The sequence below is a fragment of the Brachyistius frenatus genome, unplaced genomic scaffold (assembly GCF_029030835.1).
Source record: "Brachyistius frenatus isolate BFR_SWC_R1_liver_20210118 unplaced genomic scaffold, ASM2903083v1 Contig_15, whole genome shotgun sequence".
Taxonomy (NCBI): Eukaryota; Metazoa; Chordata; class Actinopteri; family Embiotocidae; genus Brachyistius; species Brachyistius frenatus.
In genome coordinates, this window is record NW_027210614.1 from 5,874,232 (window position 1) to 5,900,827 (window position 26,596).

The 26,596-nt window shown below is 42.1% G+C and overlaps 1 protein-coding gene across 2 annotated transcripts in view; it reads right to left on the reverse strand.

Annotated features, from left to right (window-relative positions):
* Positions 1-26,596, reverse strand: part of esrrga (estrogen-related receptor gamma a) — a 146,860-nt gene that overhangs the window by 97,846 nt on the left and 22,418 nt on the right. The window contains exon 3 of one of the 2 annotated variants that reach the window (XM_069693766.1): positions 12,191-12,290. The exons of the other annotated variant lie outside the window; for it this stretch is intronic. The gene's annotated coding sequence lies outside the window, so the exon portion shown is untranslated. The remainder of the gene's footprint in view (positions 1-12,190; positions 12,291-26,596) is intronic. 2 annotated transcript variants of the gene reach the window in all.

Below are 26,596 nucleotides of genomic sequence, written 5' to 3' on the forward strand. Positions count from 1 at the left end.
GTGTGTGTGTGTGTGTGTGTGTGTGTGTGTGTGTGTGTGTGTGTGTGTGTGATTGAAAGCATGAGTGTGTGTGAATGCCCCTGAACTCCCAAACAAACCAGGGGGTCAGGCCTCTGGTTACCCCTGGATATGTGACCTCGAGACCCCATTGCCCCATATAAATCTACTGGGCAATGCTGTGTGTGTTTTGGTGTGTATGACCCTTGTGTAAGTACATGTTTTTGTGGTAATGTGTGTATGCGTGCGTGCGCGCGCGTGTGTGTGTGTGTGTGTGTGTGTGTGTGTGTGTGTGTGTGTGTGTGTGTGTGTGTGTGTGTGTGTGTGTGTGTGTGTGTGTGTGTGTGTGTGTGTGTGTATGAGTGAGAGACAGTGAGAGAGAAAGAGAGACTCATCTCTGTTGTTCTGTTCTTGCTATTAATCCTTTCTCTATTTCATTGGTTTCAAAACACAGATGTTGTTAAGAGCATTACACATAAAGGACAAAAGCCATTTTAAATGTTTAACTTGTGACTTAAACATTCGTAAAAATTTGCTAAATGTGTGTGTTTCGTTAAGTCTTTCTATTTCTTACATTCCCTCCACTGCTCCTCCCTATTAGTCTTGAAGGTCAGTGAAGAATACATGAGTTAAGAGTAAAGGCTTCCTGCTTGTATGTTTATGCAGCTGGCAGAGGAGAATAAACAGCACTTTTGCCACATGTACAGTAGATAGTGTGCAGGGCTTAATGTGTTGAATGTCAGTGGATATCAGTTGGCAGGTCTTGTGCTTCACTCTGCTCTATGCAGTCAACGCTGCGTTTAACCCCTAGATGACATTAAGTGCACACTCACACACAGTTTTGTACACTGGTATGAAATCTACACAGAAAATCTTGACTTTAGAGACAATTTTTTTTTCTTTAAGTTGACAACAGAGAGACAGAATTGAAATCTGTTTATAACTTGTAAGAGATATTATAAAGGGAATCTTTTGTATAAACAAAAACATCTACAGTACAACTAGGACCTCTGATGTACAAGGTCATTGTTACCCAACAAAGTCTTTTCAGATACAACATTATTATTAATATACTTGTATGTTCCTACTCTCATCTGTAAATGTGGGATTGCCAAATCCCTTCTTTAACCAAAGCACAAAAATAGACTGCTCTCATTTCAGACTTCTTAATGAGTAAATGTCTCTTTTTGTTTTCTACATTTTACACACAGGTTATCCTCTTGCAATCATTTCAGTAAAGGTTCAGAATTAAAAATTCATAACTCGTATATTCAGCCTCAGCACAGTGCTACAGCTGGGACATTTAGGCACAGCATCAGGCACAAAGCAACACTCCCAGAGGCAGGGGAGACTCAGTGCTCTCCCCAAAGACACTTTACCAGGATTTCCACCCCAAGACTTAACCTTGGTCATACAGATGACATTTGAAAGAGTCGCCTCTCAACACATTTGTGTCCGGCACACTGCTCACTTGTTCCAATACTTTTTTCTTTCTTTAATAAATCCGCACCTCTGATGGATTCATGAGGTGAGTTTAAGTAATAGCATTATCCTAATAAGCAGTTAAAACATCAATTGTGATGAATTTAAAAAAAGAGGTCAAACACAATGCAAGCACAATTTCTATCTTTTCTCCTGCTCATGACTCCGCCAACTTGCATCCTCTCTCACTCTATCCCTCCTTCTTTTCTCTACGCAGTCGTCTTTCAGCTTTCTCCTCCTCCTCCTCTCCTCGTTCTCTTTACACATCCCTCACTCCAAATTAGCTAGTTTACTCACTGTTTCTCTGTCTAACCCTGATTTCCTCTCTCCATCTCTCCTCCAAACTAATTCACTCCCAGCCTCTCTCTTATGTCCCCCCGTCTCTCCCCTGTTCCCCTTTCCCTCATCCTCCCTCCCTCGCACACAGACACACACACACATCTCCCTCTCTCTGTCTTGTCTCTCCAAACTCGCTCAAGCACAACTAAGCCGGGGGTTTGAGTCCCAATGAGAGCGGTTAGGGCAATCAGTGCTTTTCACACCCTCTGATGTTCTTAAAAGGTGGAGGGATCAGACGCCCCTGCTGTACCGCCGCGCGCGCACGCACGCACGCGCGCACACACACACACACACACACACACACACACACGCACACACACACACACACACACACACACACGGTCCCGCATACACAAACTCACAGAAACGAACTGCCGCCCTCTTGCACACAAATGATTGCACACATATGCACATGCTCCCAACATGGTCAGACACGCTCACAAATCTACGCCGACTTGGAAACCCACATCCATTAATGCCCACACACACTTCAGTGGGAGGGACATCCCCTGTTGCGCAAGACGACAGGATTTTCTTGAGTGCCGTATAACGTATTTCAGAGTTTTGTTTGACTAAATATCATCACCTTCACATAAGAGAAGAAAAGCTAAACAAATCCTCTCTATTTGTGTCATCTAAAGTAGTTTAGAAAAAAGTGCAGCCCGGACCCGATGTTTTTGCAGTACTTTTGCAGCACAGCAAATCAAAGAGTTGTTAAAGACAGCTAAAACAAGACATGATATAACAATGGATAGATGTCATGTTTATTTGCAGACTAAATAACTGGTCAATGTAAATCTTTTATTTTGTTTTGTTTTCTTTGCATAAAAATGTTTACGTTTCAATTGTGCTGTGGCCAAAACTTTTTTCTGTCATCTCTATTCTGTATAAAAACCTAAGCTATCTAAAACCAGATACAAATACTCTGTATATTCAGCTACTTTAACAGTGATTTACAGTAGACTAAATGCCATATATGCATGTGTTACCAGCGAGGTTTCAAGTGAAAATGTTTAGAAATAGTCCTTGGTGGTGTCTCATTCAGATCTGTGGGATCAGGTGTGCATGATGGTGTGATATAGAATGCAGTTAGGAAACTGAATGTACAGCTCCACGCTCCCCATAATGCGGCAAAGAGCAGTGACGCTATCAATTTACACCGTAACGGACAACACAGTCACTTTGCACCAAAAGTGAAAGACACCAAGACACACACACACACACACACACACACACACACACACACACACACACACACACACACACACACACACACACACACACACACACACACACACACACACACACACACACACACACACACACACACACACACACACACAGAGCACGGGCACAAAGTTCAGGGGGATTAATTCACTGCATCATGTCATCAATCCTACCTTACCCCCTGCTGTCAGAGAGGAAATAAAAATTTGTGAAAAAGGGAAACTGAAGTGTTGTGCCCTTAATACTGTGCTAATATCTCCATCTTCTCTCCTCCCTTACCCCCTTTTCTCTTTTTAGGTTTACTAAATGTTCTCCTCTTCTCCCTCTCTTTTACTTTTCTATACTCTCTTCATCAATCTATCCTCTCCTGCAGCCTCAGCCAGCCTGCCTTGATGAACGGAGGCTCTTAGTCACATTGGGGTCAGTGTATACACACACACACACACACACACACACACACACACACACACACACACACACACACACACACACACACACACACACACACACACACACACACACACACACACACACACACACACACACAAGGAGAGGGTCATCCTGGCAGGGTTACACTGCACAAAGTCAGCTTCCCATAATGTGGCTGCTGTCGCCTACATCACACCCTCATGATCCAATTAGGAGCCTCGAGTCCTCCAATCAGCTACTGTGGCGACCAACGGGGTAGACGAGCAGGCAGAGGCAGGCGGGCAGCGCCAATCTCGTAAGTGCTTTTAGGGGATTAGAAGGTGGGTGGAAAGTAGGGAGGGAGGGGAACACCTCTTTCTCTCTCCATCCTTGGTGCTCTTGTTTTGTTGCCGAGATGAGAACACTACAATGCCTCTTAATTGGCCACACAAATTATTGATGCACTTCCAAATACAAATAGAAGAAGTGACACTTTAAAGTGGGAAGGAGAAAAGATTTTAAATTGGGGAATAAAGAGAAAAGGTAAGAGGAAGAACTTGAGTATCTCGGAGATTGAGGGTGGAGAATAAAGTAAAAAATAAGGAGGGGCCGGCTGTAACGGGGGGAGAGGGGGAAGAAAGACAGGAACTAACAAACCAGAAAAGGAGGGCAGGACGGGAAGGAAAGATAAATTAAGACTTAACAGAAGCAAAAGTACCTTTAGGCCTCAAATGATCTCTTTGGGTCTTACCATGTGTGCAAGAAATATTAGGTCAGTTTGGTAAATACAACACATCTTTGTATCACATCAGTTTAAAGTCCTGTTTCTGCAACGTGCTATGAAGACATTTTAGGGGCATACGGGATACACATGTATGCATTTCCACGTGTTTGTATAATACATTAGCTTTTGTGAGATGGAGAAATCACATGCTCGTTTTGTATCTTTAATGGCTTATTTAATGAAGGACAACTTTTGATAGAGATTCTATGTTTTATTTAGAAAGGATTTTAGTCATTATCCACATAGCTGCAAACAAACAGTTCTGTCAATATGTGTGTGTGTGTGTGTGTGTGTGTGTGTGTGTGTGTGTGTGTGTGTGTGTGTGTGTGTGTGTGTGTGTGTGTGTGTGTGTGTGTGTGTGTGTGTGTGTGTGTGTGTGTGTGTGTGTGTGTGTGTGTTTGTGTGTAAGTCAGAGAGAGCGCATGGCATGGGGGCATGTGTTGTGTTCTGATATACAGAAGATATCATTGGACTTTTAGTGAGGTGGGCTTATCTACTGTATATTGAGCACACACACCATCACACAGACTCAAACAAGTGTTGGAGGGTATGGATATATTTACATCGCAGCTGATAAAATACAAAGTGCCTTTTATGTAATCTGTGACCTCTGCTGAGGTTTGTAGATATAATCAGAAATGAAACTAGACTGGGAGAGCCCAAAGCATCCACAGCTCCTGACCCTTCAGTTTTGGTGGCCTGTAGTTAACATGGTTAATCAAGTCACATTTCATAATACTGTTATGTAAGCTGCCCAATTACAGCAGAAATCTAATAGAAATGTCAAGTAGGTGTGATCTATTACCACACCGAATTCAGTAAAACAAGAGCTGCTCCATCATTGGCTCGGTTTGGCATGAGATTGAAGGCTTTAGCCTTCACAGCTAAAATGTAAATTCAATGATTGTAATCAGAAGGTGAAACCTCTCTCTTCCACAGCAAAAGGCTAAATGCTGGAAAGCAAGCTTCATGAGGCTCAGCTTTGGAGCATGTAGCACATTGTTAAAGTAGTATTTGGGTAAACCAACAACTTCTCATGACTACATTATAATAATCTTGTGCTAAACAATGTTTTCTGCCTGGTGCAAAAATCTAGAACGAACTCTGAAATATCAATACTTTCCAGTATGTTCGGAAACATTTGGAGTTTGTTTGAAACAGGTTTTACTTCTGTATATGGAAACTCTGAAAGCTTTGATGAAAATCATTCTGATCAGACATGTGACAGACACAATAATGATGTTTTCATTACCTGTTCGGGGTCAGAAAGCAACCTCCATCATTATCACTACTGACTACCTGATGTCCAAACTTTATTTATTTACCTTTTAAGGTCAACATTGTTTTGTTTGTGTGTGAACGTGTGTATTTGTGTGCAATAGCACCTAACACTGCGCAGGTTTTATCTTTCTCCAAAGCATTTTGCTTGAGGCGTCAAGACCTCAATTAAAACTGCTTGTAGCAGTCATGAGCTCGACACACACGCACACGCACACGCACACACACACCCTCTAAAGTATGAATATTTCACTATATCTAAGTCCTTCTACCTTGGAATGACCTGATTGTCCCACCATGTGTATGTGTGTGAGTGACTTCATTTCCATAGAGGTATGTGGAAGTGCATTCAATCTAGTGCTCGAGCAAAGACATGGACACTAATACGGGCACAGAGGACTTGGTCCAATGACACAATATTTAGAACATTAATGTCCTTTTTGTTAGTTTTTACATCTTGGCCTCTTCCTGATGTAGTGTGTGTCCTATATTCACCACACTGTGGGTTGAAATATAACTCAAGACATTAATCACACCACAGTTGTACTTTAACAATTCCCTGTATATTATGTGATAGAAAATTTGTATCAGTAAAGTAGAGCTTAACATGAATCACACTCATCTTCCCATTGCTCTGTTTCTTACATAAAACAACGACTGTCTTCAAATGTGCACTGCATCATTCAAAGGGAAAATTAGACCCTTTTATGTGGCTGACCAGTCAGTATTGATGGTAAATGCAAGTGGCAACCCACTGTGACATCACCCATAGGTTTCTGAAGTGACATTTTGAAACCCCCAGGGTGGTATTTTTGGTCTTGGGGTTTGAATTGCCTTTGGTTATACATAAACAGGGCTGTTACAATATGCCACATTTTTATAAAAGACAACAAATATCCTAATTCAACCTGTGACCCCCATGGTCACCTTCAAAGGGTACCTGTGTGACTTTGCAGCCTTGCATGCTTTGTTTTCCAAAAGCAGCTTAATTATGTGTGTTTTATACAGCTGTCACCTATTTAAATAGCTACAGTGGACAGTTTGCACACAAAACGCATGCACGCGCACACGCACACACACACACACACACACACACACACACACACACACACACACACACACACACACACACACACACACACACACAGGTAAAATGAGAGCAATAGGGGGATTGCTTTTTCTCGCTCATTCTGTCTGTCTTTCTCTTTCTCCGTGGTCATTTAAGAAGCCCAGTTTAAAAAAAAAAAAAAGCTACGCACATTCTGTGTGCATTAATCAACTGAGGCAGCCTCTCTCTTAGTTCTCCACCCAGCATCAATTACCAGGCTTTTAAAACAAAATCCCCTTACCAGAGTTGTGGCACACGTAAAAGAGCCAGGGAAGCATTGAAGGAACACACCGGATAGAAGCTAAACCATGTATTGGAGCTCGTATTGCCATGTCTAGGACAGAATTCCTCATCTTTCTATAGTGAAGAAAATTCCTTTAAAGTAAGGGCATCATGGCTTTCCTAACTTCTTTTAAAGGGATATCCAGATTTTCAGTTATGTTATTAACAAACAGGTACAGATCAGGGTGAGAGTTAAGGTCACATTGGTAGTACAAAGAGTCCCTTGCAATAACATTATAAATAAAAGTCCAACACACAACTCAAATCCGCTGCCCTCACACAGCGGGATGAAGGGCATGAGAGAGGAATGAGGTGAATTTAGGGGGGAACTCACAGCATGTCGCTTGCTAATTTTAAAAAGAATAATGAGGGAAAGGAGCATTGCCTCAGTAGACCTTGCAACTCAGTGATTCCCTATTTTGCCCATGTTTTGTCTTAAATTGCCTCTTCTCTCTCCTCATCATCATCATCACTGTCCTGTCCCCTTTTAACCCTCTTCTTCCTCTGTGTCTTCTCTGTCTCTTTACCTTGTGCCTGCCAAACACCTCTCTCTTGTGCTCACATGGAAGACAATTAGATACAGAGACATGAGACCCTGCAATGAGAGCTGTTGTCCACTCACACATGAAGCCACACTCCAAATTTGCTCTGCGTCCTGTTCACTCCTTTGGTTGGAGAGAGGAGAGGAGACCTTAGACATTTTTTTGTGACTTAACCGGCCAGTGGCACAAACTCCCCTGTTTTGAGTGTAAACGCAAATTTTTGTTGCACTTGTTGCCATCTCTCCTAGTTTCCTCTCATCTCTCTAACATGAGTCTCCATTAAAAGGCATAACAATACAAGAAAATGCTTTCCAAAAGTATCCGCTACACAAAAATCTCTATTCATAAATTGAATGATTAAGGTAGTGACAGAACGGATGAATGAATGAGCCAAGAGTTCCCCTCTTAACAGAGTCATCAGGCTATTGATCAGCTCAGCTGTTCTCATAGAATTGAGCATTTCTTATAGATGGTCAATACTTGGGCCACTTAGGCCATTTAAAGGTGACTCGGCAGCAAGAGCACTGTTGCTACTAATGAGCAGGGGATTGAGTCACATTTCGTGGAAAGAGCATCTTTGTGCGTGTGTGTGTGTGTGTGTGTGTGTGTGTGTGTGTGTGTGTGTGTGTGTGTGTGTGTGTGTGTGTGTGTGTGTGTGTGTGTGTGTGTGTCTGTGTATTTCAAGTTCTGCAATCATGTCTTCCAATTAGATAAAAAGTGATCACCTATTGATTTTTGTAAATTATTAGATACTTAATCAAATGTGACAGTCAAAACGACTGGGAGAAATACAAAGGCGCATGCACATACGCACTCACACACACACACACACACACACACACACACACACACACACACACACACACACACACACACACACACACACACACACACACACACACACACACACACACACACACACACACACACACACACACAGGCACAGGCACAGGCACAGGCACAGCTGAGTGGTGGGAAGGGAAGGGAAACCCGAGCCGGACCAGGAGTGGGATAACAGGAGTCCAGGAATAGTGGCAATCGATGGATGGATAGATGGGTAGATGGATGGATAGAGGGAGGAAGGGAGGTTGGAGGGGAGGTGGGAGAGTTGAGGGGAGAGATGAGTGGTCTCCTGGGTGGAGTGGTGCCCCCCCCCCCCCCCCCCCCCCCCCCCCCCCCCCCCCCCCCCCCCCCCCCCCCCCCCCCCCCCCCCCCCCCCCCCCCCCCCCCCCCCCCCCCCCCCCCCCCCCCCCCCCCCCCCCCCCCCCCCCCCCCCCCCCTTGCTGTGTGTCTGAGACCAAATCCTTTCAAAAAACTGAGGGGAGAGAGGCAGGAGGAGAATGATAGAGGAAGAGCAGAGAAAAGAGGGAAAAATAGACAGAGAGGAGAGGAGATAAACAGACTTTTCTCACATCCCGATTTACAAATCTATATTCAGAAGTTGATGCCTGACGATTGAAGCCAACTCCTCGATATATATCTGTCACCTACAACCACACATTTTCACAAGTTCAATCTCACTGGTCCAAAATATTATTCAGGATTTCTATTCGCATTTTAGGCACGTCGCTACAAATAAAATAAAGAGCGCCTGTAGAAAAAAATGGAAGAAATTCTGTTCTTTATATCAAACATGATATTAAAATTAAAGCACATAAAAAACAAACAGTGGAGCTGAATCACACAGCAAATGTCATCATCTAATGACTGCACTGATAACAAGATGACATGTCAGCATGTGCATCAGCGGCTCTTGCCATCTCCTCTAACATATTTCCTCTAAGAAACTGTATTCATACCAAGTATCTGCAATAACTTAATACGTTTAACACACAATGTCTTTTGAAGTAATACTTCAAAGTTAACCCCAATGGTAAAATCATATTGCTGTCCCCAATCGTTTGTATGCGATGACATTTTAAAAAGGGACATGATGTGTCAAGGGAAAAGTGAAGAAAAGATGTGTGAAGAACTGACAAAAGAGGTTGTTTTATGGAGCTCAGGAGTTCTCAACTGGAGGTAAATTCTTACGTATAGCGTGCAAATGCACACAACCACACCGCTGCACACACAAGACACACACACCTCTAGAATAGCTGTAAAAACAGGTATTGATGAGAGGGCCTAGTCAATGACCATCAGAGGAAAACAGAGACCGCCATTAGCCAGCCAGTCAATCGCTAAAGCATTCTGGGTAATTCTAGCACACACATACACCAAGACATGGGGATACACACATCGACAGCAAGCGGACACCCCTCAGGGGCGTCTTAACCACACACACACACACACACACACACACACACACACACACACACACACACACACACACACACACACACACACACACACACACAATTAAGGCATGATTCTATCTATTCCATCATGTGTCTATTACTGAAATCATCATGCTCGGTCCCTTCTATCCTTCTGTTCCCTTCTCTTTGCCTTCATGTCCTCGATATCGGACTGATGCTCCTCCTGCTTTTTACCGCTTTTCCACTCTCTCTCACACCCCATGTCTCTCAGGGGTAAAGTGGCGGTAGGCTGTTCCTAGGGGGTCTTAACCAACTCTCATTAGTGCAGTGTAGTAGTTTGTGTGTTTGTGTGTGAGTGTGTGTGCACGTATACTGGGGATGATTGTGCATTAGCCAGCCACCTAATCAATGGGAAAAACCACCGAGTCCCTGCTTATTTTACCATCAGAGCTATTTATAGGGAAACACACATGTCCACAAACACACACACACACACACACACACAAAATCACATATAGCCATATACTGTCACAGGGATGCAGGAAGTTTGACTTATTTGAACCTTTAAATTCAAACTTGGCTTCATCCTCAACTCAAAAAATTAAAAAGGAAGCAGGACATGAGAAATGAAAATACAGCTATATGAAAAACAGTGTCCGCTGCTCAATTCTGAGTCCAAACTAAGTAGTATCATGGCACAATCAAAATGCCAAGCAATATTGTCAAAAAGTGTTCCTCATATTGTAAGTTACAATTTGGCTTGGGCTCCATCTAAATCCAAATAATTACAACAATGTAACTTTTTCCTCCTCCACTGTCTAACCCTCCCTCCGCCTCTCTCCCCTCCTCTTATCTGTCTTTCCTAGTGGGAGTGAGACAGATTAAAGTCAATGCTGGTTTTACTTATCATACTGTAGCCAGCACAACCCTCCAAGCAATAGAGCGGGAGCAAACTGCAACACCAGTCAACACAGGGAGCAAACACAGCACTACAATAACGGCACAAAACACGCACAAACTGTGCACTGACATGTCGGTTCATTTCAGTGGTTTCGTGCTTGATCAAGTGGACGCTGTTGATACCGAGAGATAGAATTTCGAATCAACTCAGAATTTTCCAACCTGTTCTCCCAGGGTGACAAATCCTGCTGTTTTGTCACAGCCCACTGCATCTCACACAATCGCATAAGGTTTATACATAAAAAAAACCACATGGTTTGGATTAGGAAAATATGGTTTTATGGCCAAAATTAATCAGTTAGGGTTGGAAAAGATCATGCTTTACATAAAAATAAGTAAATTAGCATTATGTACATAAGTTACTTTACGTTTATTACGCAAGTTGAATACTTTACATTATAGGTAGCTTACTTTAAAAAAAAAAATCTGCTTGGACTTTTGCTTCCTCATAGATTCAGCGGTGAATGTCGTGTGTTTGTGACCTCCTCCTCAAACCTGGGAGGTCACGGTGTCGACACCATAAGACACGTATTTGACACCCTGTGAATGAGAACGGGCTTCTTCTATTAAGTATCTTGAGGTTCTTTCTCTCAACCATCAAAAGCCTAATTTGTCTGATAAGCCAATATTAACATGTGAACAATGTACAACGAATTGCCTTGAAAAACACCTTCTTTTCATGCGGTCCTGTTTGGAAGTCGGTGGGATGGTTCGTGTAAAGAAACAAAGAGCTCCGTGTTATGACACAATTTCTGATAAAAGTCAGGTTTTCACACGTGTACGTTTGCATGAGTGAATATGTGTTGTACACAGCCTCCCGTCCCTCCCTAACCCCAACTACGCTTTGTGTATTACTCAGAGGTCCCCCCGTCCTCTGATACAAAAACACACAAACACACACATTCACACACAAACAGTTAGAGCTTAATGAAGCAGAACTCAGCCTGGTGCCCATTAGCCCGATAATTAATAATTTCTCCCTGCCTCCTAACACACTTATCAACTTGCAGAGGAGGTTGTATGTATGTGTGTGTGTGTGTGTGTGTGTGTGTGTGTGTGTGTGTGTGTGTGTGTGTGTGTGTGTGTGTGTGTGTGTGTGTGTGTGTGTGTGTGTGTGTGTGTGTGTGTGTGTGTGTGTGTGTGTGTGTTTTAAGTGGGTATTTGTGTCTGTTCGTGCCTGCCAGTGCTTGTGCACTTTGGCAGATAAGAGGTGTAGTTGGTAATGGTATACATGTATGTATACGCCAGCACACATGATAGTTTGTACGCCACCGCCGTTGTTGTTGTTAAACATCAGACTCCATTTGAAATATATTGGCCATTTAAATGTCATTAAGTCAGGTGGATACTGTAATATTGTTGTGATCAAAAGGTTTTCACATGAGAGTGTTACGAATGAGTGAAGAAAAAAAGCTAAAGTCAAAATAATACCAACTGGAAATGACTTAAAACTGGAAAGTACTTGAAGAAGAGTATTGTCAGTGTATTGGCAAAGAAAGAAGAAAACAGACTGCGAATCACATACCGTCATGTTATGGACAGGGATCCATTGTGCGTCCTCCACTTCCTCTTTGTTCATCCTCTTCTTTTTCCTTCTCTTTGACAGTTATTTTTTCTGCTCTGATCTGTATAGTGTTGGAAACAGAGATATGAAGACAGAAGGAGAGAAGCAAGGTGGAGGGAAAAGGGAAAGAAATAAGGAAAATGCCAGATAGCAATGCCACAGTTTGCTGAAGAAATTAAAAGGTCTCCCTCATTTCTCTCATTCTGCAAACCTCATTCCTTACTTCCCTCTTTCCTTCGTTCATTCTTTCGTGTTTCCACATACCACCTCCAGTGCACTCTCTCTACCTCCATCCCCTCCTTCACCTCCCTTCTCTCTATCTCTGTGAATAGAACATCAAAAGCCTCTGAGTTAGATGGGGAATGACAGTATTTGCTATTGGTATGCAGGCAGACATGTCTGCTCCAAAGTGTTAGTCTAAAGGCCTCGGCTAAGTGTTTGTCAAGACTTAAAGCCATTGTTCTCGTCTCCTCTCCTCTCAGATCTCAGACCTCTCCCTCTTTCTCTCTCCGTCTCCCTCTCCACTTTTGTACTTTGAAGGAGCAGCAGTTTACTTCTGTGTGTGTGTGTGTGTGTGTGTGTGTGTGTGTGTGTGTGTGTGTGTGTGTGTGTGTGTGTGTGTGTGTGTGTGTGTGTGTGTGTGTGTGTGTGTGTGTGTGTGTGTGTGTGTGTGTGTGTGTGTGTGTGAGGAGGGCAGTATGAGACAATGTGTGTGTGCATGTGAGAGGCTGTGCTTAGAGAATGTGTTCAGTTTTGCCGTTATGTTTATATGTGTGGGCACATGAACAATAAGCTGAATGAATCCACTTGTTGCAGCTGGTGAAGACCATTTTCTAACAGACAAATAAAGTGAAAGTCTTTTCAAGTGAAGGTGATCATATTGTCATTTTCCAAAGCTTCACGGATGTTCTTGTCTAGATGTATTTTACGGTTGCAATACAGTCTGCACAACTTTCTGCTATCGAGCTCTATGCTTGAGAAAATTGGACGGAACAACCAAAACAACACAAAAGAAAGCCGAGAAAAGTTATTCGGAGAAACGTCAAAGCTTGGTTTGAGTAGTTTGGTTTTCATTTGCTTTTTTTTTAATTGTTTAATCTGCTGGGTATTTTCTCATTTAATTAACCGTCTTTTAACCGTAAAAGGCACGTCATAATTTTCTTTGTCATCTTTTTATTGTTTGTTTTGCCCAGATGTTCTCCCCTCTGTATTCTTGCGAGACTTCAACTGTTACCGATTTATCAATCACCAAATCAATTAATTGCTGAATTTTTCAGCTCCAATTTTGTTTGTAACGGGGCTAATATCGTCAACTTAATACTTACAGCGTCAATGCAGAGTTTGGAAAAACATTCTCTGATCCTCACGTGGATTCAATGACAGGAAAGAAGCAAAATTCCCTGACAGCATCATTCACCCTCCTCTGGAATGAAATGCTCACAGTCGCTGTTAAATCTCAAGCAATATGTGAAGTTGGACATGCAGCGTGGGTGTAGTTTCATGCCAATCAACATTGTTTTGATCCCAACGGAAAGTCAGCTTTGCCGGGTCATTTTACAGGCAAAGAAGGATATGCAATGCACATGAATGACAAGCTAAATGTGCAGATGTAGAACACTTGACTTTCTCCTCGAACCACACAAAGAGCTTTCATTCTTCACTCTCTTTTTTTATTCTGCTCTCCTCTTTTCCATGTTCCTCTCCCGATCCTTCTACCGTCCTCTGACAGGTTTTCTTGACACCGTCACCCTCCTCCTTGTTTCAATCTGTGCCATCTTCTCTTGCATGCTTCCCTCTGTCTCTCACTGTTAAACTTGGGAGTGTGTATGCGTGCGTGCGTGCGTGCGTGTGTGTGTTTGTGTGTGTGTGTGTGAACACCACACTCCTAACAGGGTTACACTCAAGGCCTGGAAACAAAAAGCAGCTCTTTCTTTGATGTCCAATGCAACATTCTATAGGGTGGAACTGTTAATCGCTGATAACCCTGCAGCATCTCATCTCTTGCGCTCTCTCCCTGTGTCTCACCCCCCCATTCTACCATTGTTGCCCTCCTCCCTCTCTGTCGCTGCACCTCACACCTCTCCCCCTTTCTGTCTCACTGCTACTCTGTCTTTTTGCTGTTCTCCCCCTCTCTTTTCATCAAGCCAGTTTTCACAAGAGAGTTAGCATCTTGTTGTGGTGTTTGGCTCATCACCATTGGTGTGCGTGTGTGTGCGTGTGCGTGTGTGTTGTGTTGGTAGGTACTGTCAATGGTGTGATATTGGTGCCAGTAAAGCAGATTATGAGTTGATTTTGGCGAAGGAGGCTGGTAATTCTTTTAAACCAACAAAGCCGTTCCATTAGCCCCCCGCTGGTGTCCGGAAAAACAGACACTGTAATGCTCCCATAGCACACAGAGAGTCCACTGCTTAACATACACACTCATACACACCACCATCTGAAACCACGCCAATGCGCAAGTAAGCACACTCACTATTAAACACAACCATATTTTCAAAACACATTAAGTCAACTACATGCATATCCCGTGCACGCAAACGAATGGCGGCAAATTTCCAGTTTGCATCCAGCCGCACGTACACATGCAGTACACAAACATACTATAGTTACACAGGGCAACACATTGATTTCCATCAATCCTGGCATGTATAAGACTTGTACCTGTTATGTACCTGTTTTTACTGATGAATAGCACAGCTGTACTGTATACTGAATAGTATAGCTGTACCTATAGTTACTTCACAATAAAAGCCTCCTGCTCTTGTGTGGTTGTACAAGATTTTAATACCAAGCAGGAAATATTTGATTTTGTAGATTAAAGGAGGAAATACTTGATTGGCATCAGCAGAGATTGAACATGTCTCTGACGGAAAATAAAAGCAATCAGTAAACTATAAAATAAGACTGTTACCTAAGAGTAGAAACAGGAACACCAGAGTAGAACTAGACTGCATATTCCTGCAAAACAAGCTTTCATAGTTTTGTGGCTTCCATGATAATTCACAGAACAACTGAAGATATAATTTCTAGGTGAATTTTGTAATCTGCGACCTCTATGGCTGAGATTACTGAAGGGACAAGAAGCACAGTCTCCAGTGTTGCACTCATGCACAATGTTGAGTTTGTGTGTTGAGTCTCTTTAGGATAAGCACTATTAGCAGCCCTCTCCCAAAATTACACACAGTTGCAGATGGACAGACGTCTGAGCACAATGGGACACAGAGAGGAGAGGAGACAAACTGGCAGATAGACAGACTAACAGACAGAGTGGCAGGCAGACAAGCAGACAGTAGATTTGGGCTCTATGACCTGCTGCTATGGGATACACACAGAAAAACCACACAAACACACACATACACACACCAGTTGGAATATCCAGACCTGCCACTGAACAGGATTACCTCTGTCATGGGAGGACTGGTATCCCCTCATCAGTGCGCACACACACACACACACACACACACACACACACACACACACACACACACACACACACACACACACACACACACACACACACACACACACACACACACACACACACACACACACCATAATGGTTCACTGGGCAGGCTGATAAGAATGCGTGTGAATTTGTGTGTGCGTACAGTATGTGTGTGCTGAGAAGTCTCTGATGGCAAGGATTAGGGACTCTTGACTCTCTGTCTCTCAGCAAAGAACCAACCAGCAGAAAACATGCTCTCTCTCTCTCTCTCTCTCTCACACACACACACACACACACACACACACACACACACACACACACACACACACACACACACACACACACACACACACACACACACACAGTACCAAGGGCTGCTTTGGATTTCACTTTACTGCTTGCTACAGCATATATTTGACTCTACAAAATTGTATATACAGTAAAATCCAGTTGATGTGTTGAGTGTGACACATGAGCAGGTTATTTGTTCCTTTCTGACAATACAGTGAAAATAAAAAATATGTTGTCGGCCATGAAAAATATTATGCACTCTTAATACTCTGTGATTGACATTATTTAGCTGCTATGCCAGTCAGTTGTTTAATTGTGTGCATTGCAGCACTTTAAAGGAAGGAAAAGCAGTAATTGGAAGATAGAGTCCCCGTCTTTATTCTTTATACTTTTTTTTATACTAGGACCCAAGGGATAAAAATAAAAGAAAGAAAAGCAAAAACTGTGCACATATGACCTTCAATTAAATCCTGACAACATTATAAAAAAAAACAAAGAAAAAAAGGAATCTTCAAATACACGAGGGAAAACATGAATAAACTTAAGGGTTTGATGGTCAAACCCAAACAACACAAGGGCTGATCACATATTATACATTCCTCTCCTTTGAGCAAGTAGGGACCCATCCAATGGAAAAAGACAACAGTTTGCAGCGTTGATAAAAGTATGTTCGTGTTGTAAAGTCACTGGGTCGACACTTCACTGACAGTATGCTTCCCAACAGCTACTTTTAAAACTGGAAAGCTGCTGTTGCTGAGATATTTGTGGTTAAAATGTACAGGCCGTTTCATCACATCCACCCGTGCAATCCAATACAACCGCTCTATTTTGCGAATATTCAGACATGTCCCGACCATTCTGCGCCAACTATGATCTCTACAATCAGCATAATAGTAGTAGAAATATCACCTCTTTCTGGCAGGAAGAGACAGAAATAATTCATGGCAGAGCTGTTGGATTGGATTCCATTAGACTGTACAAGTGCATCTATTAAGATGACCAATGAATCTACATATTTAAAAGAGCAGTGTGTAGGACACAGTAGCATCTAGCGTTGTAGGACAAGCCCGCAACCTCTGGGGAAAAAAAAGAAAAAGAAACCAAGGCAGAAGTGGCAAATACTGCAGTTATTCGAATGGCCACTTGCATTTGGCGCTGAGCTGAAAATCTACTGGCTGCAAAACTAGCGAAAAACCCGAAAGGCCCTCTCTAGAACCACTGTTTGAGAAACATTTTGGTGCTGCGTGGCAGGCTATGAACCCACTGTCTATGTATAAGGGCTCATTCTGGGATAACAAAACACAATGATTCTTAGTTTCAAGTGATTAGTATACATGAATGAAAACATCATTATCAATATTTGCCAATAAATCCTCCTAAATCGAACACACTGAGCCTTTATCCGGTATCCCTTGAATAATCTAACAAGCGTTAAACAGAAAAAGTGAATGGCACTCTTCTTTCTGTCACTTCTCTCACTAAACAAATATTCCCTCGTAAAATAAAGCTGTTTTAGAGGCCACAATACCATCAATCTATATTAAAAATGTTGAAGTCTAGCATATTCACAAGGATAGAGTGAATGTGAATGGTAGGCATCCGCATTCAAGAGAACAACCCTCAGCAGACACACAGAAAATGAGAAAAAAAATGCAATGGTAGGAAATAAAAAAAAATAAAAAAAATGGGAATAGCATGTCAGAATGAGAGAGAAAGAGAAGACAAGATGAATGTTAGAGAAAGAGAGAAGGAGCACTTAACCCCTGGTTAGTGGGGTCAGGTCCCGATGGTAGCAGGGGAAGAAGGTCCCTGCACACACACTAGAGGCACGTGCATACACATAAAATCATTTTCACGCATACTGTGCATCTAAATGCAGACACTTTTCTCCAGTTTCAATTCTTGAGGGAGCATCTGGACCCGAGAAGATCTCTCACCCAAAAAACCTCTCAGCCACCTTCGTCTTTCTGTCTCTCACACTCACACACACACACACACACACACACACACACACACACACACACACACACACACACACACACACACACACACACACACACACACACAGAGAAATATATAGGCCATGCGCACACACATACACAAGGGACTCGGCTTTCGAAAAACTCTGGACAAATACAATTCATAACATATCTTCCACACTGCTAGCTATTCCTTTAAACTGGACAACATGTTCAGAGCTGGAAGTGTATGCTTGTGTGTGTAATGCAGATACAAAATGAGACAGGAGAAAGAAAGGATGAAAAACAGACGGAAGAAACACAGACAGAGGGACAGTGAAAAAAAATTAACCAGACGGAAAGAAAAACGAAAAACAGACAGATACACAGAGAGCAAAAAAGAGGAGCAAGTGAGTGCAACTCAGAGAGAGAGAGAGAGAGAGCATCAATTATTTAGTGAAGGTAACGTGAAGCTTCCTTGGATCGGGCAAACTGCTGGCTCTTCCCCAGAGAAAAGAGAGAATGAATTAGGGTGAATTTATTAGAGACTCTCTCTCTCTCTCTGTGTGTGTGTGTGTGTGTGTGTGTGTGTGTGTGTGTGTGTGTGTGTGTGTGTGTGTGTGTGTGTGTGTGTGTGTGTGTGTGTGTGTGTGTATACAGTCCAGGCACCCACCTTGGTTTCTGTTGTTGTGTAGGTGCATAGCCAAAGACACACACACACACACACACACACACACACACACACACACACACACACACACACACACACACACACACACACACACACACACACACACACACACACACACACACACAGTCATCCCGAGAATCCCAAGCCTGTTTCCAGGTTCATTAATAAAACAGCAGCTCTTTATATGTGCTCTTCCCCTCGCTGTCTTGCCTTTCATCCTCTGTTTGTTCACACACACAGTGGGATTTCACTGTGTGCGTGTGTGTCTAAGTGTGTGTGTGTCTAAGTGTGTGTGTGTGTGTGTGTGTAAACTCCAACTGGGATTTGGGGATGGCCCGACTGTTTGTTCATCAGTCAGACAATAGTCAACCCGACTGTGGTACATATACAAATCTGATCTCTCTTTCATTATGGGTAAAAGGGAACACCACTCAATTCAAACTTTGCTGGGCTTTTGTAGGTACATTCTTCCTGTTGATTCAAACTTCTGAGTCACTGTGCTGGATCTATTGTAGTCATATGTAAAATGATATATTAATTTTAAAAATCATTTTAAAATATTATGATCAAATTCAACCATAAACAGGTCTGAACTTTTCTCAGTCAAAAAGTAGCCAATAATTAGCCCAACATACTGTTTTCCCATTTTTATTTAAATCGTTTCTGTCAATAACACCTGTGGGACAATGGAGGAACCTTAACTTCATTATTCGATGGACAATGAAAATGTTCAGAGACTGCTGTTGTTGAGCACCAACAGAGCACGGCACCGCGGCTCCAAATTATGTCACTTGATTATAATCAGCGCTTAAGTTACACACATTTTTGTCACCACTCGTACGTGCATATCTATATGTATAATTTACAAAAACTCTTTAAATTGCAATATTCCTGTCTTTTCCCGCTTTTCAATTTTCCCATTAAAATCAGTCCAACACCACGGGGGCCTCTGCTTGGCCCATTAGACAACTATTTGAAGTGTTTTTAGTGACAAGAAAACAAGCATTTGGGAAACAGCACTCATACAGTGGATGATCATCTCTTGCACACGCCTGGCTGGGTCTTCGACAAGCACACACACATCTACACACAAAACACATGCAAGCCCATTCCTACCACAGACTACCTCATTTCCACCTGTATTACTCTTTTTGTGCTTCTTTTCCTCTCTGTCTCTCTCACACACACACACACACACACACACACACACACACACACACACACACACACACACACACACACACACACACACACACACACACACACACACACACACACACACACACAATGTAAACATTTTAACAGCTCTGGACTAGAGAGGGATCATTCTGGTTTACTGAGATGGAAAATATGACTCAGAGCAACACTTTTCCTTTCGCATTCTCCCCGTCTTCCTCTCTGTCTGTCAGGCTGTCAACGTATCTGTCTCACCTTTCCTCCTTTTCTCTGACACAACTTTACTCTTGCATCATACCTCTGTCGTTCTGTTACACCATCCGGGTGTCTCACTCTCTATTAATACTCCTTTCCCCCTGTTCTTTATTATCCTGTCAGTATATTGTGAGATTGGGTGAATCCTTCCCATTCACAGAGGGAAGGGAATTACTATATTGTCATATTATTACGAAATCACACAGCAGTCAAAGTGACTTCTTGATTTCTAATCATATTAGAGGATGAGAAGCTTCAAACAACATATCCTCCAGTAGCAGAAATCTTGCCCTGTGCATTCTGACTGTGACTATAACATGTGTACATGGGAACACATAGATAAAATAAAGATTGTATACTCAACAGTTCATGCTTAGGGCTGTGCCATATCCTACATTCATACGAGTATAATTCCTCCCCATGATAAGAATTGTTTTGAATTTGCTACGGTCCTGACCAGCTTCTTCCCCAAGACAACGCTGAGTGAGTCGTGTTCAGGCACCTCCTCCATGCCAAAGTGACCAAACAGGATTTCTTTCAGAAACATGGTTCAAATTATTTAAACTGGTGGCTATAAATCTACAGTTTTTATGTAAAGTAACACTGAAGTGATTAAGTGAAAACCGATCTGAAATGGGAATACTGAAGGGGAAAAAACATCTTAGAGGCTTCTCCCACTTCCAACCCCCCAACTCTCTCTAAAATTGTTGCTTGTGTTTGCACAAATTATCATTTTCAAATTAAACTAATTCCTTTGAAGCTTTAAAATGTGACTGTGCAAATAATCATTTTGCTCGAAGTGATAGACTTAATGACTGTAGTGTAAAACCTTCTTCTTATATGTCTGTTGACCCACTCTGACTGTTGTTGGCCATTAATTCCACTTCTGGTTTCTCCCATTAATTCCACATCATACAGAATGCATCACTTCCTTCATGTCATAGGATGCCTCCTAGAAAGACAGACTACAGCGCTTACACACGTGTGCTCAGCCCAAATAGATTCATTGAATCCTTATTCAATCAATTGCATTAATAATAAAGTAGAAAAATGGACATTTATTAATTTCTCAGTGGAGGAGAGATGATCCTTTTAAAACAATCTGCTACTTGTGTCTATTTTTTTGTATCCCTTTTTTCATACAAGGCCTATCAATTATGTCTTCCTTCTCAAACTCTCTCTTCTGTTTTGACTCAGAATTTTATTGTCTTTCTTCCTCGTTTCATCATTTCCTCCACTTCTCCACATTTCTTTCTCTCTACATGTTCATTCCCTCCGTCTGTGTCTCTGCTTTGTGTGTGTCTAACTGTATTTGGAGCATCAGCTGAATACCAAATAAAAAAACCGTATGTAATGTATGTAAGCCTCATGTATGATTGTGTATGCTTGTGTGCACTTTTGTGTTAGTGTGAATTAGTGATTGTCTTAAGTCTGTGAATACATATAGCTGACTCAGTGATTCTGTCTCCAACGCAGCAGCTGCATCTTATCTGCACCGCTGTGACGTGTGCGTGCGTGTGTGTGTGTGTGTGTGTGTGTGTGTGTGTGTGTGTGTGTGTGTGTGTGTGTGTGTGTGTGTGTGTGTGTGTGTGTGTGTGTGTGTGTGTGTGTGTGTGTACATGGTATCTGGAATAGGAATCTTAACAGTTTTCCACATTAGAGAAGGGGAAACGTCAGAATGCTATTGTAAGAGATCCACTTCCTGTCCGATAAGCAAAAATCTCTCTCTCTTCCTCTCACTCTCAGACGCACACATACACACGCACAGAAATCCTGACAAGCAAAATTTGCTTTCTATTTCTTTCCGTTCTCCCTCTTTCTATCTTTTTGCCTTTGCTCGCCATCATTCTCTGTTTCTGTCTCTTTCTCTAATAAGCAGAGGTTTGCTGCTGAGGGCAGACAGGGCAGTGCAGATGAAAGAGGAGAGAAGACAAGCACTCAGAGAGAAAGACAGGACAAGAGCAAGATTGCAAAACAGAGAGGTAAGATTTGTCCCTTGGAATGCGGTAATTGTGAATAAGAACTAAAACGCACAGCTGTAGAAATCAAACTAGATTGCGGTTTGTTAAATCTTTCAGACCAAATAACTAAAGAGGGAGGCAGGTGTGATTATGATTGATCTCTTTAAAAGCTTTAAGACATGAGCAGCTGTCCTGTACTAGAAGGCAGCAAACCAGCAGCAGGTCACCACCAGCAATGGAAGTGCCATAATAATAGTTTGCTGAAACATATATTCGATAAAACAAATGAAACAGTTGATGGAAGGGCAGTATTGTCAAATTAATAACAATACATGCTTTTATTGAGTTTCAAAGTCCCGTATTTTCCTTCTCCATCTCCTTACTAGTATTGTGTCCTATATCTCCACTTTTTCATCCTTTCTTTCTTTTCTTGATGCTGTCCTCAGTTCCTCTCCATCTTCATTTTCCGTTTCTCTTCCAATTGACCTGTGTTGACCTTTAGTGTTAATCGGCATGGTAGCTGCGTGAATTACGTTTTCCCCTGTGGGTCCATGGACTTTCTGTGTCTGTACTCCACATAAATTGTCTCAACATGACACCCACACAAACCCTCTTGCACTTCTTTGGAGAAACGACATGAGCCTCTGGTTGAATACTGCTGCATTGAGTGTAGTGTTTGTAATGTGACTGAGCCAATGACTATTCTGCTGGCAGTGTTATTTGATCTCAGATAACCAGCTCAGTCTGACCACCAAAATTGACATTTGTCATTTCAATTAGTAAAACAATTGGAGTTTTGCAGCCTCAAAGCCTGAAATTGTTTTCACATTCACACACTCAAACTTTCACTTGCATAATGCCATGTGTCAAAATACTGACACTTAAAGCTTTCAGATTGTACTACTCCAAAACGTGCAGGCTGAGAGAGACAACAGCAAAGCACATTAAAGAGAGCATTGGCATTTGATCAGCTTTTGCTTTAGCTGATAGAGATTCATTAAAATACTGACACTAATCCCCGGCCTTGGCTCAGGACATATCTACCGTCAAATTAGTCTTTCTGTACACTTACTGTATTGAGTTATTCAACTAATGTACACAACTAGTTTTATATCATTTATCTTACTAAAAGTCTACAGTTAACTTGACCACAAAGACTTTCTGAACATCATAGTTAAATGATGTCGACCAGAAAACCTGCAGTCATTGTGTGTGTGTGTGTGTGTGTGTGTGTGTGTGTGTGTGTGTGTGTGTGTGTGTGTGTGTGTGTGTGTGTGTGTGTGTGTGTGTGTGTGTGTGTGTGTGTGGTGGGGGGGAAGGAAGGGGGAGGGGGTGGAGGGTTCCATGTATTTGCCTGTGGGTCACAGTAGGCCCATCTGTTGTAAAACAAACCAAATCAAACACACAGCCAGAAAAACTCTCCCACAAACCTGACTTCACCATGGCCCTTCTCTCTTTCTCTCACTCACTCACACCCACATAGAGTATGATATAGTGTGATACAGTATGATAGAGTATGACAGAGTATTTATAGAGTATGATACAGTATGATATAATATTTGTAGAGTATGATACAGTATGAAAGAGTATGATGGAGTACGATAGAGTATTTATAGAGTACGATGGAGTACGACGGAGTACGACAGAGTACGAAGGAGTACAATGGAGTACGATAGAGTACGAAAGAGTACGAAAGAGTACGATAGAGTACGGAAGAGTACGAAAGAGTGCGGAAGAGTACGAAAAAGTGCGATATAGTATGATATAATATAATAGAGTATAATAGCGTATGATAGAGTATGGTATAGCATTCCTTACAGTGACTCTCTAATGATACCTGTCGATTATGCCTTGTACTTCTACTCACAAGTAGAGCAAAGGATGAAGAAGTTGTGCCAAGAAACTACCAGACCTCTGCACAGACTACTGTCACCAAACAAACATATAGAAAAGCCTCAGCAGGCCCTGTCCATGGTGCTGAGGGTCAGTATGGACAACATGCAAACTTCGGTAACACAAAAACAACTGCATCGAGGCAGGAAAGACACATAATATTGTGTTTAAGAAATATAACTGCACAGTATGTCTATACAGGCAGTAAAGAAGGGCTATTTTGCCATGAGTGGTAGACATAATTAACTGTTCGTAGAAAAACATTGATTTCAAACCTGCTGGTAATTGAAGACAACCGAAAGCTAGTTCAAGGCTAAAAAGAGTTCAGTAACAACGTCACATTTTCTCCCTCAGGAGTTTAAATTATCCACCACCATTATCCACCTTAAGACCAAGTTTATCCTTTTTTTCTCTCTTTCTCTTTACTGTAAGTCAACCATCACCAAGAGTTTGTTTTGTTACCAGAATGTCCAGACCCCGCCCTCCATGACTGATAGCCAAGAAGTCTTGAAAAAGCATGCTAAGGTTAGCGAAGGTCGTCAGCACTCACTGGAAAACCCAACCGACTGTTTTAACTCAGTTATTCATATTCCGGCTTCCTTTCACATTATTCCTAATCACCACCACACAGTTTCACGGTGGTATGTTTCCCCTGCCTCCTCTTCACTATCACTGTCTTTTCACTTCACAAGTCACACGAGTCACATTCAAGTTTCACTAATTTAAAGAGACTTCAATATGTAGAGAGCATCAGTACAATACAAAATACAACAACTGTTACATCACCGCGACCCAACCCTGGATAAGTGGAAGAAAATTGATGGGTGGATAACTTTTACATGACAAAAGAAAATATTGAAGGTTTTTATTAAATGACTACAGAATCTTAGATATTATGGGGAACCCTTGGTTTTGGAAGAAAAACCAAAACATACAAGTGTCGCAGCGCATCACGTGCCGCGCCTTAACTGCTGCCCCAAGAACCAATAGGATGCGTCGAGCAGCAACACATGAAACCACACAGCCTGGAAAACATGAAATAATGGATAGGTTGCCCATTGTCCTTGAAAAAAATGGCACAGAAGGTCGTACAGCTCAGGATATTTCTCGACCTCGACAGCTAATCTCTCCTCATCCATTGAACAGAAAGAGGTGAGAAAAGTGGAGCTACTCAGGAGCACAGTGGAAGATGAACCGCTACAGGAGCCGGCAAGTACAAAAAAGACTTTTGTTTCGAGTGGGGGGGGGGGGGGGGGGCGTTTTTTTTCAGGTGCGGTGACGCTGGAAATAGGACAGTGCTGCGAAGTGTCGCACGGCAGCATGCCTAGTGGCTCTCAGTCTGGGCGTTGTCCATACAAACTTTTTTGATGGGTGGAATGGATTTTAATTTTCAGTTTACCACGAGTGTGGATTATGGTCATGTGACCAAAACTTAAAAACAGGATTTATGACCAGGCTTCCATTGCACATAGTTTTTCAGTTGCTGTATTACTAACAGCAAACAATTAGTTTCATTACATCTGAATTGAACGTTGCAATCTATAGAAAGTCTACGTATCGATGCTGAGTCATTTAAAGAGCTTTGCTTTTAAATAAATGCTTTAAAAGTTAAGATTGCCAAAACTTTTTTTTCTTGCCAGACTGTTTATCTTTTCTGCCCACCTCGAAAGAAAGCAATGAAAATGTTTAACAGCCGGCTCTCCTGACACAGTTCATCCTCCTGAAATTGCCAGCACGGAGCATGGATACGTTGTACTATGATGCATTTCAGCTGACATGTTTCCTGGACTTTTAAACAGCATTTATCTTCACACTGCCTCGGAGAAAAACATATAGGCTGCTCCACGAGCTCGCTGGACTGCAGCTTTGGCTGGAAAAAACTAATTCAAATGAGAAATTTGGGTTTTAGCTGCTAGAACGGCACAAGGGGCTCCATCAGACTGTTTGTTGCTTTATAATGACACCAGAGCAAGGACAAAGTGGCAAGAGTGTTACTAACTGCATAAAAACATATGACTGAGGGGGACTGGAGGTACACTAGCAGCAGTTTAGGACGTGATCCGAAGAGGAGGCCGATGCACTTTCTGATGCTCTGACACTTGCTAAATTAAGCTATGCTATTTCGGAGCCGAGTTTAAACAATAAGTTGTAACGATAAAACAATATAAGAAGTAAACCACACAAGATCTATTCTGATTCACTACATTTTTTCACCCACTGCCCATCTTTTACTTTCTTTCCAGCATTACTAAACCTCTCCTACTTTCTGTAAAGTTCAAACAAACGTAGTGTGAAGTGAAAAAGACTTAGAATACAGAAGTGAGAAAAGAGATGAGGTATATGCACTGTTTTCTGTCTGTGTTTATGTTCCATATCCTGAGATGGGAAAAAGTTATGAATATGCATAAAGCAAAGCGCTACACGCAGGTGACATGCTTGACTTGTGTTGCTGCTGCGAACAACTGCACTAGACAAATGTTTTCTCCATCTCTCCTTCCTTCAGAAACAAGGGAAGGAGGGAGAGAAGAACAGTAATCCCAAGGGAACCTTTTTTTTTTACTCTGTGGATGAAAAACCAACACACTAATGATGCAGACACACATGCAAAGAAGCTCAAAGCCATTGTAGCTCATACACAAGTAGCAAATATATACCCCCAACCCCACGCACACAAAACACAATCCTCACAAAACAGTT